The 13,189-nt window shown below is 37.0% G+C and overlaps 1 pseudogene; it reads right to left on the minus strand.

The window, feature by feature from the left end:
• LOC115985870 overlaps positions 1-5,716 on the minus strand; it is a 68,975-nt pseudogene extending 63,259 nt beyond the window's left edge.
• Positions 5,717-13,189: the final 7,473 nt, after the last annotated feature.

Here is a 13,189-nt window from a genome sequence, read left to right on the forward strand (position 1 = left end):
AGAGATCCTGCAGTAAGACGACCAGAGTGGGAACTGTAAAATGATAAATTTTGAATCGCAAATAATGTACAGTTGGTAAGCTTAAACAGTAAGGTCGTGAATAAATTTAAACAAGTCCGTAATAAACAATACAAATTGCACATATCTACTTCTACTAACTAAATTAAAAGAGCGAACAGGCAGAAACTTCGGGGAGAAGAACAACAAGATGGGTTGAATTCATGGCTGAAGTTGCTAAATTAGAGGAAGAAGAAATTACAGCGAAACAGCAAAATTCAATGGGAACATTGAATTAGATTTTCAAAGGTACATAATTGACTATACCTTAGAAATTTAATGGGAACATCAACCATAATTGTATGGAGTTACAAAATTATTTATTTTTTTCACTAATTAAGCTCATATGGCCAATGTTAATGTATTTATCAGTATAGAAAATAAGTTTTGATTATGTTGTTTGCAATCTAATTCATGAAATTTGACCACCTTCTCAATTTCACCATTAGCGGTCTTGTTGAAACTGGTTCAAAATGCTCAACCCACTGCACGAAAGACACAATATATGTATATCTTCAGAGAGAGAATCAAGAAACATTGAATCATTTGTTTTTGCTTGTTCAATTGCCAAAGCAACGTGGTTTGCTTGTAGCATCAAGGTTTGATTTGTTGCAACCTCAATCAATAACTTTTTAGTGATTACCAATTATTTTAAACATGATTTCAATAATTTCTTGCCTATAGTTCTGACGAAAGGTGTCTTATTCCTTGCCTTATTTTGATTATTTGGTTTTTTAGAAACGAAGCTGTGTTTAAAAGATGGTCTATATTACCTAAAGAGATGGTTGAATATGGCATATGATGGATTTATACATGTAGAGGAATGCTTGTTGCTAAGGTTAATCTGAAAAATGATGCAAGTCTTTTGTGAAGAGATTATGGCATTGTGTCAGGTGGGAGGGGATTTTCTTGGTTGCAGCCTTTGACTCTTTAAGAAGAAAAGATTGGATCAACTTTAGCAAGCTGGGGAGAACTAAAGTGCTTTGCTGTTATGGTGCTACAACAACAACAAAAAAAGAGATTATTGTAGCTCTCAGAGAAGCTCTTGGGGCAGTTTGTTGAAGGAGTATATAATGTTACCTTGGGAATAAACTACACGCCATATTAATGTATTTTGAAATGATTCTTACTGCACTGCACAAATTGCTGCACTGCACATTAGTGCACTGCACAAAAATCAAAGCCAAACAAAATCTCTCTATAAGTTTCAAAGAAATTCCTCCGCTGGAGAACTTTGGGCCCACCGATCCAAAACACCACCGTAGGGAGATGAACAATTCAAATTTTTTATTTTTAAGACTTGTAATCAAACTTTTGTTCTAATATTAAAGCGTATTTCAGTTTTTTAAAAGCTAACGTAGAGCATGCCACATCACCAATTTGTAAAATAGTTTGACTTTAATGTTAGTCTAACTTTTTTATTAACAACACATTTTTAATTTTTCCAATGTCTATCTTTTAGGCCTCGTTTAGTTGGGGTGATTTTAGGAGGCTAGGCTTCTGATATCATGAATTTTCTTCCCATTTAGTGTTAATTTTCTAAGAATATCATTAGTTGTCATGTTGCAAAACAAACTAGAAAACTAGCATCTTGAGTTTTTAAAACTTGAGATAAATGGTAGAACTTGAGTTTTTAAAACTCGAGATGCGACTGATGGCATCTGATGTGGAAAAAATTCCACGTAGAACTTGAGTCTTAGAAACTCGAGTTCCACCATTTTCTTTTCAGATTAGCTCTTCGTCTTCGTCTTCGTCTTCTTCTTCCCCTGTTCTTTCAGTGGATCTCAAACCATCTGATGTTCCTCTGTTTTGCTTCTAATGTTCTTCGGTGGATCTTAAACCAAATTAGCACTAGCATAAATCGAGTTTATAAAACTCAAGTTACAAATCGAGTTTTTAAAACCCAAAATCCATGTGGCAGAAGAGTTTCCAACTCAGCAATATGGAAACGAGTCTTGAAAGCTCGAGTTTTATATGGAACTCGAGTATATAAAACTCGAGATGCTATTTTAAAAAATCCTTTCAAACATTTGTCAACTAATTATATTGTTTCCCCTCACTATGCTAGGCTGCAAATATCCCCCTGATACCATGTTGTGGAAAAAACATATGTATCAACCTAGTAGAATGAACCCTAACATATAACATATTATACTGAGTTTACTGTTTTATCCGTAGCTTTATACCCATAACATAGATCAACAAAATTTTTGGTATACAATAATGCCGAAAGGGTTGCCTTTTGTAAATATGATGGCCATGTTTCAATCTTTCCACTTTCATCCTAGATTTCTCTTCCAAAGGACAGAGATCATTGAGGACCATCCTATATTTATCTCCTTTCAGAAATACAATTGATGTTTATCCAGAGGGGAAAAGATCAGGGAAAAAGAAGCTAATTTTTACACAACCCCATTAAGTGCACAATAATGTTGTTACATGAAAATAATTTAACATGTACTTACATATTGAGAAGAGATGCACTTTTTTGTGCCAGCAAAGTGCCACTCAACTCATTATTTCCAAGAAACCTGACAATGAAAGGCAATGGTACATTCTTTAATATAATGAGTTTGTTGGGCTTAACAATATGCAAGTAAGAATATGAGGTATATTACAAGTAAGTGAGCGAACTCAAATTGAAAAGTGAGTCTGGAATCTGTCCTCTAATATTGTTGAAACTCAAATCCCTAAAAACATAAAATAATACTATCAGATGGATTGATAAAAAAAAAGTAATGGGCAAACTATACTTTGCATGAGAGTGATTCAATAAAGTGTTACTTTGTTAAGCCATAAGTATTCAAAGTAAAAGGCCAAAATGCATAAACATTCCTTGGGGTCCGAATTAGTTCACTTAGTTGCAAACTTGATTTCCCTGGGCTTTCAATTTTTCTTTGTAACTCCTTGGGGTTTTTACATTCCTGAAATTGACTCCTAGGATTAACTTATGCTTGCTCATAGTGACAAAAAAGAATCACTTGATCTTCAAATGATACCCAAAAACTGATTCAAGCCAATTGAAACTTATTTGTGTTTCATTTAGCACGGATCAGTTGTTGGGAGTCATTCGATGGTCATGTGATTCTTTTTCATTGTTGATAGTGAAAGTTCAAATATGTGTATAAAACACCCTTGAACGTTTAGACCCCAATAATAGAAATATCAATTCAAGCTTAATGTCAAACAATAAATGTGCGGAACATGAACATAAGCTAATAATTGAATTGATAAACAATCTAAACCATAAATAATCACAATCACAGCAGTAATTAAATGGTAAAGATAAAAGGAAGAGAGATGCAAACACAAGGACAACACTTGATGTGTTATCGAAGAGGAAACTGAAGCCCTCGGCGTAAAACCTCTCAGTCGCCCTCCAAGTGGTCAATAATCCACTAGAAAATGTAGTTGGGATACATGAACAGCAATAGACCCTCCAAGTCTAATCTACCCGATGTACCTAAGCCCTCCAAGCTTCTTGCTCTAACGAGGTTGCGCCAAACCTTTTTCTTTTCTAGCTTACCGGATTCCGCTATAGTCCATAGCATCAACCAATATGAATTGGTCCATTCCTAACTGCTTCCCAAAGCACCAAATAAACCTTCTCATAGATATGGGTATGGTGAGAAAAGGTTTTGGTAAAATGCCTCTCAAGGATTTAACAATGGAGAGGAAGAGAGTTGAGGAATTTGAAGAGTCTCTTATGTAAAGATTGTGGATGAATCAATCTTGTTTTACTCTAGGGTTTCTCTCTCAAAATTCTCTCTGGAAGCACTCATTCTTTCGTGGGTATAAGGGGTATTTATACTAGGGTGAGAATGGAATGTGAAACGTCAGGTTTTTCAAAACAGGGCTGGCTTGCGGCTTGACCTCACGACTTGACTGAGTCGCGAGATCTAGCCACGAGATAACAGAACAGCCAGTTGTCCTATTTTGTCCTGTAGTGCTCTAGCTAGCATGACGCTTCAACTTCTGGCATGCTTGGCACGTGTGCTGCTTCTGGCGGCTTGTAGCCGCGAGTCACCCGCGAGATCCAACCGCGAGACTCTGTTTTCTTGCACACTCTTGAGCATTCAACACTCTATCTCACTCACTACACTTACAACAAACCCACCTAAATACAGGGTTACTAATTGCTGAAATACAAGCAAATTTGGCACGGAATAAAGCCAACAAGATGGTTGATTAAATTCAACCTTACAGATAGCTAACATAAATTAGTTGTAGGGATCCATTTCACGAATATGGAAACTTCAGGGAATTGTAAGGAAAAATTAAAAGCCCATGGGATCAGTTAAAGGACCCATCCCAAGGAGTGTTTATGCATTTTCGTCAAAGTAAAATCGCATTCAAGGAACCTGTGATTTCCACAAAATTTATATTCACGGGGTTGTGAGAAATATAAAAAATAATTATCTACAAGAAGTAATGAACAAATATGATCCTTTTGCAACAAGAGCAGGCAAAATTTAAGCAAGATGCATCATCCCTACAAGAAAGCAGGAACAAAAAAAGGACGGAAAAAAGATTTCAAAAAAAAAAAAATTGGATCTCTCATTCAATTATAAGTAGTGACTTCGTTTTGCAAGCCTCAGGGAATAACTTAATGATTATAATTTATATCATTTAATTTCATCAACAGTAAGATTTTAGTGTTCGGGTTGTCCAGCCTCATAAATAACAGACAGGTCTCTTAATCCATTGCTCTAGATCTGACTCAAGTTCAACATGACACATTTCCATCTCCACAATTATCTATAGTCATCATCAATGGGTATTACTTACAATAATGACAGTTTTTTATATTCTCATATATTGGATGGAATTGAATCTGAAATGTTATTATTCCTCAGCACTCTGCAAAACATGTAACTAATTTGTGATAACATAATCTAGAAGAGAAACCAAAAAAAAAGAAAGGAAACAAATATATTTAGTATTAGGAAGATCTAAATTCATATATCACCCGACCAACAGGCTTGGTGTCTCTTCTTATCTTGGAAGGTATTTTTGGTTCCACCACTTCACCATCATCTTCTTCCTCTGCTTGCAAGGCAATAGGATTAAAAGGAAGAATTCTATTTTCACCCTCGAGTTCATACTCTTGATATAAAGCCACCTCAGCAAAATACAACTTTTCTCTATCAAAAGGCATCCCGGTGGCCTCAATAAATACTTGCTTATTCCTCTAAATGGCCTTCATACATTGATAATATGTGGAAACCACGGCCTTATATGCCTTCAACCATGGACGACCTAAGATGATGTGGTAGGATGTACTCCCTTCCATTACATGCATAAGAGTGGGTGCCCGAATTGGCCCAACCCTGAGATCCAAAGGCACATGCCCAAGAGTGTTTTGCTGTAAAGCTTCTATTCCTACTACCCATAGTGAATCTAGAATGATTTTGTCTCTTGGAATACTTAAGGCATCAAGTGTAGGGAGAGGCAAAATATTGGTGGATGCACTAGTGCCTATCAACACCCTTTTGATTCGAGATGCTCCCAAAAAGGCAATGACATATAAATGTCTGTCGCCATCAACAACTCGGTTGACTAGATCCTTTTTAGAATAGGTGACCAAATCCTTTGCTTCCATATATGCCACTTGCATCAGACTTCCTTCAACAACTGCCACTTCATGATTTCTTTCCATCACCCTGGTCAAAGCTTGAGCCGCCTTTCTTCTTACTATTGGCCTAAGACCTATTCCTTTAAGAAAGGAGTGTATCTTATCTTCCTACTTAATTTTCTTCACCATTACTTCACCTACCAAAGGTGAAGGTGCTGAGTTGTTGCTAGCCACGTTCCCTGCTTCCTCTTCTATAGGATCCTTACAACCTAAGAAGAAAATCATTGCCACCTCTGGTGCATGCATCTTTGGATCAGCCATCTTTCCAGCTTTGATAACCAAATCTCTCTTAGCTACCCTATCATGTAAAATATTCCTCAAAGCATAGCAATCCATGGTATGGTGATTGCATCTCTTGTGATACCTACAATAGAGTGGACTGCGCTTTTCCTCTTTTGTAGGTTTATGTTTACATGCAGGTAACACCACCACACCATCTTTCAACCAAGCTTCTAGGATGCTATACAACTCTTTAGTGGACATGGTCAAAGGAGGGGGAATATTACTTCTCTCCCTCTTCTTTCCTTTGACTACCTTTTTAGGTTCTTTCACCACAGCAACTTTCACCTTCTTGTTTCCTCTCCTCCAAGGCTGTCTAGGCGTACTCCTTGTTTGTGAAGTCAAACCCTTTGAAGGCTTTCTCATGGACATACTAGCTCTCCTTGCAACCTCTATAAGCCTTGTAAAACTAGAAATCTAAAGATTTTCTAGATAAGGCTGGTATTCATACAACAAACCCACGATACAAACATCCACCAACATTTCTTCCTCCACAAGGTCATAACACACCAAAGAAAGGTCTTAGTACCTATGAATATATTCCAATAACCCCTCAAACACCCTTTCCTTTTCATGCTGTAGATCTGACAACGTGAGCCTTTCATCTAAAGCGAAGAAATTTTTTATGAACTATGTTGCCAAATCTTTCCAGCTCAAAACTGACCCTAGTGTAAGACTAGCATACCAAGTAAAAGCTCGGCCTTTTAAAGACTTAGAGAACTCCCTAAGCCTCAACTCATGGTCATGGGAGTGAGCTGTCAGTGCATCTACATACCGTCTGATATGCTCTCTAGCATTCCCTATCATGCCATCATACTTGGGAAAGATAGGAGGAGTGTAGTTAGCGAGGTAAGGCTTCCCAACTATCTCTTCAGGATAAGGAGGTTTGGTGTCAACATAAACAGCACTACCCATCTTTTTGGCTTCAAACAAAATATTAAATATATCTTTCCTAGTCAAGTAAGGAGATCCCTGAAGACCTTGACCACCTTGAGGAGCTTGAGGTATGGCTGTCTCTTAATGTAGGGATTGTAACTTTTCTCACTTAGCAGCCTAAGAACGCTGAAGATCTTCAATAGCAACCATGATACTCATACTCTCATGATGACCAGCTTCACACGAGGACTTTGTTCCTTCAGAGTGCATGGATATGTGATCTGTACTTGGTTCTGATTGATGGTTTTTACCCACACCAGTCAGTATCCCTATAACCTTCTTCTTTGGAGGCATGGAAAAAGTGACAAAAAAAAAGGTATATAACCCAGCAAAACACACTTAAAAGGAAAATAACTAGAGATCCCCAATAGAGCCGCAAAAAATGTACGTGCAAGTTAGATTTAAGCTTATATAGGGAAGTAAAATAAGTTCTCTAGCAGTACATCTACATGAGAAAGCTTGACAAGGTGCTAGCTTTCACATGACACTCAAAGAAGAAGAAGAGGATGATGGTGAGACGTGAGAAAGACGCACATTTAAGTAAGAAGAAGAAACTGATGAAAGAAACATATGATGTACCTGGAAAACCCTATAGAAGGGATGAAAAACCATGGTTTAAGCAAGAATGTAATGTTCTTACTCGGTTCAGATGGTATTATATGTGAAAAGAGATCAATTTCTTACAACAAGGTTGTTCTTCCCTTTTACCAACTCTTTATCCTCTTCTACAAAGTATCTACTTGGGTTCTTACCCTAAAAACACAACTACATGTTCTTTTTATACTCTAAAGAATATGGCTGAGTACAAAGATAGGTGTCAAGTCATCATTTCTCTACTTTGGACATTTTCACAACTGTGATGTTATCTGCTGACTAGAGGATAAGAACTGCACCAACGTGGCACTAGGACTCGTGAGTAGGTGACTTTGCCACTGCTTGGGAAGCAAATTTTGGACATGGAAAGGGACATTAGGAGTACTGTGATTGGCACACATGTCCCTAAGGTGGTTCATCATGCATTCAACCAATAAGGGGTGTCCTTAAAGCTTCTAACCATAGAAAGTCATTATCTCCCTTTTTGTGAGTTCTTGAGTATCATGTCAAGTTACTTCTTTCCCAAGGCAATCATGCCTTTAGCACAGAGCAAGACAAGATCTCTTAGCCAACACTTCTTCTTCCTTTGCTCACAATCATTCCATGTGTAAAATCCAAATTCAACCACTTATACATTCTTTCATGCCTTAGTGGTATTATGTACATGTCTAAGCTTTGAATTTGGTCTAAATTCTTCCATGCCTCCTTGATTTTGGATTGTACATTGTCAAAGCAGGGTCTATTCATTGTTTAAGCTCTAGTTTTGCTTGTTTGATCTTCTTGCATAATCTAAACATTGGGGAACCAAGGAAGTTGATCCTCCAAGCATTCTCCACCACAAGATAACAAGGTGTCAAGATTTCATCAAATTTGAATGGTCTTGGTCTACAACCCTCTTCTCCTTCTATGAAAAGAACAATTGGGATATGGTCAGAGGAATCCAAAAGAAAGTGCTTCAGCAGCGCTCTTGGGAAAATTTCAGTCCACCTAGTGTTAACTAGAGCTCTGTCAAGTCTTTCTTTTATGTTGGCAAGGCCAGGGCATTTGTTGGACTAGGTGTAAGGTGCCCCTACAAATTTTACATCAATTAATCCTGCAGAATCTACCAATCCTTTTAATCCCCCAGTAGAAGATGAAGAAATTGGTTTCCCACCTTTCTTATCACTTGGCCCAACAGGTTGTTAAAGTCTCCCATACACATCCATGCCTTAGCAAATGACTCACAACCTTTTGAAGATCTTCTAAAAAGGCTTGTTTCCCTAACCTTGTGCTTGGCCCATAGATCACTGACAATAGCCATGGTTCATTTATTGGGTTTGAGAATACAAGGCCATTTATCATGTTATCATTTGACGTCACAATTTCCACATCTACACCATTTTTCCATCCCAAAATGATGCCTCCTTTTAGACCTCTTGGTTCAACACATTCTAACTTGTAGAAACCCAATGAAAAAGAGATTTGACTCTATTTGAACTAATTTTATCTTCAGACAAAAATAACAAGTCAAGACATACCTTATTTACAATGGCTTTGAGAGATCTTTTCGTCTCAGCTTGAGCTAGGCCACGACAATTCCATGCAAGGAGAATGATAGCTTGCTAATTCACAAAAAAGATGTGGCAGAGAATCGACAATATTTTCGATCAAGTTATGATTATATTGATAGCCATAAGGGGCAGGGATAGCCCACTAACAAGGTAGATGATAGCTCACTAAGGAGCCAAGAAGAACCATGAAGGGTAGGGAATTGCTGACGTCGGAGTTAGACCTCACAAAGCAGCCAAGGAAGACTCACGAGCACCATAGTAGACAAAGCTAATCGTGCGCCGAGGAGAAACTTCTTTTTTTTATTTTTGGAAACTAGACTCAAATTTCATTTAAATCAAAGAAGCATCAAAGTTTACAGAGTCATACACAATTGATGGAACTTCTTCCATTCAAAACAAATCAAAACTAACATTTTGTGCAAATCTAGAAAGCACATATACCACCTTATTTCCATCTTTCTTAATGCAACTCACAGATATCCATTCAAAAGCTCACATCAAATGCTGAATGTCCCCAACAATATTCCCAAGAGCTGATTGGTTTTCCTTGGCCAAAACTATACTCCTCGTAGCATTGATATTGTCTCCCTTAACTATCAGTTTCGTGAAGTTGGTATTTGTTGCAAACTCCATCGCCTTACGACAAGCAAGCAATTCTGCCTCCTCGTTGCACTGGACTGCAGGGCCCTTAATTTTCATCACTGCCATAACTTCTCCCCTTAAGTTTCTGATCACAGCACCAAACCTAGATTTGGTGTTATCTGAGAAAACTGCTGCATCATAGTTCAGCTTATACATAGACTGAGGTGGCGGTTTCCAAGTGATCCCATCATTCTGCAGTACCTGGCAAGCCATTCCTTGCACAAATTCAGCTTGTAAACTCTCCTGTGATAGCTGGAATTCCTCAAGTAACTCAGTTGCTCTCTTGTTCAACCAAACCGGCTCCAAAAATTTTCCTCCATGCACCAATCTATTCTGCTGATTCCAAATCAACCATGCCTAAACCATCATTAACTCCACCTCCGTTGTATCCACCCAATCCAGTAAATACTCCAACAAGGCTAAGAAATTAGTTTGCCCAGTCCCACATTTGTGCAAGGCTCTAGCGTAGCCATGCTAAACATCTTGAGCAGCTGTACATTCCCATAATACATGAATGGTTGATTCTTGAAATCTGAAGTAGAATAGACATAAATCTTCCGATAAAATCCATTTCTTCTTGAGGTTCACTCCAGTGGGGAGAATATCATGACACGCTCCCCACCCAAACACCTTTTGCACGTTTTTAGGCCCCTTAAAACACAAGTTGATTAACCTAGATATTTAGCCAAGTGATTACTTAAGTAAATTATTCAAAACTAGGTTAACACAAGTATATCATATCATGTCAACAAAGTGGAAAATAAAGAACACAACGATATGATAACCTAGGAAAACCAAATCGGTTAAAAACTGGGGAGGATTTAACTTAGCTATCCTCAAGGTAAAACAGATCCACTATGAAAGAATTGAAGTTTTACAATAGCAACGTAGACCACTAACATCCTATTGCTACCTCGAGTAGAAAACTTACTACCACGACCACGTGACAGCTCCGAGTCCATGGACTATTTCTTTCTTGGATTCACAGTAACCATAAGTACTCCCACTTGTGTTTTTCTTTAAGCTTTTTATGCAGCAACTGAAGTGATCACCAAGCTCTCAACATCAATCTTGATCTTGATAACCCTAAGTATGTATGAAGGCAAACACCTCTAGATATCACAAGAGATTCACACACACAACATAAACAACAACAATAAAATGTGGTTAGGGTTTTTCCTTTTATACTTAAGGAAAAACATAAAACCCTACACATCATATGGGCTTGGGCTGAGTTAGAAAATTCTGCAGAAAAACATTATGCACGAGCTTTGATCAATCGAGTCTAATTTTCTATTGATCGAGCCTTGCAAAAAGTGAATAGTAATTTTTTGCAATTACTCGATTCCAACTTTACAATAAACATAATTTGAGCAGCCTAAATCTAGACTCTAATTTTTAATCATGGTTTGCCAACATTACATATTGAAGTTTTAAAACATTTAGATCCTAAATCCTTAGAACCTAACAAACTCCCTGATGAGAATGCAAAATGTCATATTTTCTCCATTAATGTTTAGTATTTTATATTTATTTGGTGCCTAAATGTGCTCATTATTCTTATATTTTGATTTAGGATGCAAATGGAGGCATTAAGTGCAAAACGTAGTTAATTGGGTGATTCTGGACAGCTTTGACATTGCTTCGTAATATGGTCATAAATCTCTCATCCGAGCTCTGATTGAGGTGACTCAAATGTTAAGGAAGGCTTAGGAAAAGCTCTACAACTTTCATGTTTTGAGTTTTGAGAGATTCGGGCTACATCAAGGTCGAAATTGGGCTTGAAGTTGCTACACCTGCACTGTTGACGTTCTGGAATGTTCCTTTGCCTGCAATTCTAATACGCAGATCTGACATGGTTTATTTTTGAAAGTTTCCAGGTCTGATGCACGAAAATTCCAACTGAAAAACACCACTTTCCTAGTTATATTAGGACTTTGTTTTATTTTTAATATTTTTCCTTAATTAGTCAGATTTGGATATTATTATTTAGAATATTTTTAGGAGATTTTGTAGGGTTGGGAAAGGGGGAATTAACATGTAAAAGGGGGGAGGAGAAATCAGAATTGGACACACACGCCTCTCTCTCCCTTCTTCTTTGATTTTCTCCTTTGAGTTTTCATCATGGCCCTACTTGGCTAAACTTTTATACTTGGTCGAAGGAAACTAAAGCCTCAGAATCAATAAAACTATGAGATTTAATTTGTTTTTATTGTTCAATTTTTACTTTGAGTATCGGATGTTCTTCTATGACTATTTTCATGATTGTCTCATTTAATTACTAGGAGGCCTACTAGTTTATTATTCGTTGCAATCTACTGCTAGGTTAGATGTCAAATATGTAATTGTTTGATCTCTCTAATTTGTGAAGCAACCAAGATTTAATGGTTTTCCGTGTCAGAAATTATTAGATCTTTGGAAGAATGCTCAACTAAATTAAATTCAACCGCTTGTACTTGTGTTGTTTAGTTTCATCAATCTCTCTAGTTCTTAAGGCTGCTACTAAATTAAACTTTTAGCACTTGTCTTTGGTTTGTTTAGTAGTTAAGGTTTATTAGATCGTTTGTTTTCTAATTAACTGTGACTAAGGAGAAATAGGAAAATAGTTCCAACAGTGAATATTCAAAGTGTGAATTGATATATGCTTGCATCGATTATCAGTTGTAAAATTTCGATGGTGGATGTTGACTTAGACCAAGGTTTGTTCTTTTGATTGATTTCGATACTTTAATTTGAATTTTTCCTTAGTTTTTTTTTTTCTTAAATTGTTTTCGTTATACTCAACACCCCCCCCCCGGTCCTTGTTCACGTAGCATAAAACTAGGCTAGATACTCTCCGTGGGAACGATTCTTACTCGCACTACTACATATATTTTTAGGAGTATAGGTTTTATTTTTGGTTGCCTGTGACAACACACCACTCCCCCTTTGGCAATTTGTAAGAAAACACATAATAAAACAAAATGCTCTAAGTTACAAAAACAGCCCATTAAAATAAAATTGCCCAACCAACAAACACTTAACAAACACATAAATGCATGTGTGGAAAATACAAGTAAAACAAAATAAAATCTTGATTAAATAAAATGTAAAATAAAAAACATATATCATGAATAACCTCATAATATAAATCAATAGCCAGTGTAGCACAATGTGAAACAAGAAACAGAAATAAAAAATAATGACTCCCCCTAACATATACATCATATTAAAAAAAAATACATCAAGATAAATACATCATGAGCCAAAAAAAAAAAAAAAAAACATCATGAAGCACCTAGATACAATCTAAAGCTCCAAAGCTCCAAAATCTCAAAAATCTCCCCCTATCTCCATCCATATGTACTCCCCCTTTTTGTGATGAATTGCCAAAGGGCAATCAAGACTCATCATCAAAAGGAAGTGGTGGAGGTGTACACCTAATGCTCACCAAATCTGCATGTAGGGCCTGAAGCTCTATAAGCACGTCCACCAAAAGCTGACCATAAGCCGCCTG

Source organism: Quercus lobata, chromosome 4 (assembly GCF_001633185.2).
Source record: "Quercus lobata isolate SW786 chromosome 4, ValleyOak3.0 Primary Assembly, whole genome shotgun sequence".
Taxonomy (NCBI): domain Eukaryota; kingdom Viridiplantae; phylum Streptophyta; class Magnoliopsida; order Fagales; family Fagaceae; genus Quercus; species Quercus lobata.